At 32.2% G+C, this 2,909-nt stretch overlaps 1 pseudogene; it reads right to left on the bottom strand.

The window, feature by feature from the left end:
- Window positions 1–225: 225 nt before the first annotated feature.
- Window positions 226–502, bottom strand: LOC114075319 (annotated as a pseudogene).
- Window positions 503–2,909: the final 2,407 nt, after the last annotated feature.

Raw genomic sequence — 2,909 nt, 5'->3', positions numbered from 1 at the left:
ATACATAGATCTAAAAAAGCTAACACATATGATGCAACCTCTTTTTTAGCAAACATGGAGTTGAATATTCATTACATCAAAATGTGTCAAGACTAAAAAGATGGACAATATAATAGTCAGAATGCCATCAAGAAAAGTATTGAGCAAAGAAAAAGTTCTCTTGACCAACTCATTCTTTAAAAACCTGGTATAAAATATCATAGATTCCTCTATCAATTATCAACCCTAGACCATCATATCCTTCTCTTTAACCCTAAAAGAACATCCTTCAATAATTTTTGTATGGCCACTAGTTTGTTGGCATAGCACTTGCTGGCAAATGGGGCATGTAACCAGGATTTTGCGAGTGGCTGAAAATTGTTGTTATAATTTGAAAGCAACCTTGTCATTTGACATTTAGAAAAGTAATATAAGGTGATTGCATAAACTTGTGCTTTTGCTTCTTAAGCTCAGTAGGAAGGTGAAGCGAATCAGTGTCATTTGAAATCTTTGGAATACTCATATTGTCTTGAAGCTTTTGTACGATATCAGATGTTGCAAGTTGGTCCAAAAAAATCTTAAACTATGTTCCTTCATTTTTATGATACAACCTATTTATGTATAAAGTAGTAACTAACTTTGTATCATGATAATATCACGACTTATGTATCAACAAATCAAAAATATTAATTCACAATAACAAAACAACTAATCCAATACATTTTTTAGCAGATCTTTGTACCTTCAAAATAAAGCCGTATTTTATTTTATAATTCACTATTACAAAGATGAGAGTTGCTTTACAAGTACCGTTTTTTCAACTTTGACACGTGCAATTCTAACGGATGTAGCATTAAAATAAAGTATCTCCCCAGCCATCTTGTCTTTTGTTTCAATGGCAGATTTGAGATTCAATTCACTTGTAATTGTGGATTTGAAACTTACAAAAGAAATCGTTTCTCCAACAACTATTCAATCACTGTTACATTGTTCATAACTTAAATCACTCACCCAAAATCGGAAAAAATCGTAACAAAAAATTGATATACTCATCATGTAGAAGTCATCATGATCGTCTTTTTTGGATTGTAATGTAACATTCCAGAAAATAATATGTCTAATGAAGAGCTCAGTAAGTCCGTTAGAATGCATATTGGGTACGTAGGCATTCCAATGCCCAATATTGAGAAATATTGGGCATAGTATAGAATATTGGCTAAGGGGTGTTAGCCAATTTCTATGTATGCAGAAGTAATTAAAATAACAATATCCTTCATATATAATCACAATGATTTAATAAGTATCCTAATGCCCAATATTGAGAAATATTGGGCATAGTATAGAAAAATTGCCTAAGGGGTGCTAGCCAATTTCTATTTATATACACCCAAATAAGCATAATATAATCCAAGATTGCTTAGAAATGTACCTGCAAGGAACACCCTAAGCTAAAAATAGATTCTCAATGCAACACATTATGTACTAGACATCCAAGTGTCAAGCCTAATACCCTAGTACATGACCATTTAAAATGATCATGTAAATTAAGCAGAGTCCAAGGACATAGTGAGGGTCCTTGGGACAATAAGCAAATATTCCAAATAGGACATCAAAAATAGTTAGTTAGGAAATTAAAACCAACCCATGTGCAAGCACATGGGTAAACCATGTGGGAGTCGGCCATAGGAGGGGACCACCCTAACCGAATTCAGTTAGGGTAGTTAAGGGGCAGCATGTGCGGACGGGTCCCTCCATGTGGGTCCTAGCTATCTAACTAATTATAGACTCTAAACTACTTTCCTAACTAGATAAATAACCTAGGACCAAGTAAAATAAACTAATTAGTGCACCCGACAACCTAAGACTTAATCGGGTGACACTAACCTAGTAACTAGTTAAAGAGACAACCTAGTACCTAACCTAGGATGGTCCAACAGGTTGGTTATGATCCTAACAAATTAGGGATACTTTGGTAATTACAGTAGGTTACTTAATAATTAATTTATCAGCTTAATTAATTAATTTAAAAGGTCAAAGTTGAAATCAGAAAGCAATCTTTATATTTCGATTAATACAAGAAAAAGACAACCTATTACCTAACCTAGGATGGTTCAAAGGGTCAGTTATGGTCCAAACGACTTGAGTGTAATTTATTAATTACCCTAGTAACCTAATTAATCAATTTAGAAGCCTAATTAATTAATTTAAAAGGGCAAAATCGAAATCACAAAGCAATTTCTAGATTTCGGTTAAGATAAGAAAAGGACAACTTACTACCTAACCTAGGATGGTCCAAAGGGTTAGTTATGGTTATAACGACTTAAGGGTAATTTATTTATTAACCTAAGTCACTTAATATATAAAATTATCTATTTAATTAATTAAATTAAAGGGGTCAAACCGAAATTCTTACACTTACATAGTACAACTCAAGAAACATCATAGTAGTTAACCTAGGATGGTCCAAAAGGGTTAATTATGATTCCAATGATTTAGAGGAACTTTATTAATTAACCTAGGTCCCTTAATTAATTAAATTAGTTATTTAATTAATTAATTAAACGGTAAAAACGTAATTCTTAGGAAAAATTTAACATTTGACTATGTTTTATGTTTTCCTATTTCTAGTCAATCTAGGAGGGGCGTTTTAGTAATTAATTTATTTATTTAATTAATAACTTATTAAGACTTAGTTTTATGATTCAAGATCAGTTCTTAAACCTAAAAACTCTCGATCAAACTCATAGAAAAGGTGACGCAAAACAGTAAGCAAGCGAACGAAAGAGAAACAGAAAATTTCATTGATTCTCTTAGGCGATTTCAAGGATTTCTTCAAGGTTTCGTACAAGGTGGTGTTCGTAGATTAAATTCTACATAAGGTATGGGTTTCTAACCTGGACTTCTTTATCCAAGAGAACTTTCTTTCAAAT

This window comes from Solanum pennellii, chromosome 12 (assembly GCF_001406875.1).
Source record: "Solanum pennellii chromosome 12, SPENNV200".
NCBI classification, from domain to species: Eukaryota; Viridiplantae; Streptophyta; class Magnoliopsida; order Solanales; family Solanaceae; genus Solanum; species Solanum pennellii.
This window is presented reverse-complemented; position numbering and strand designations above follow the sequence as displayed.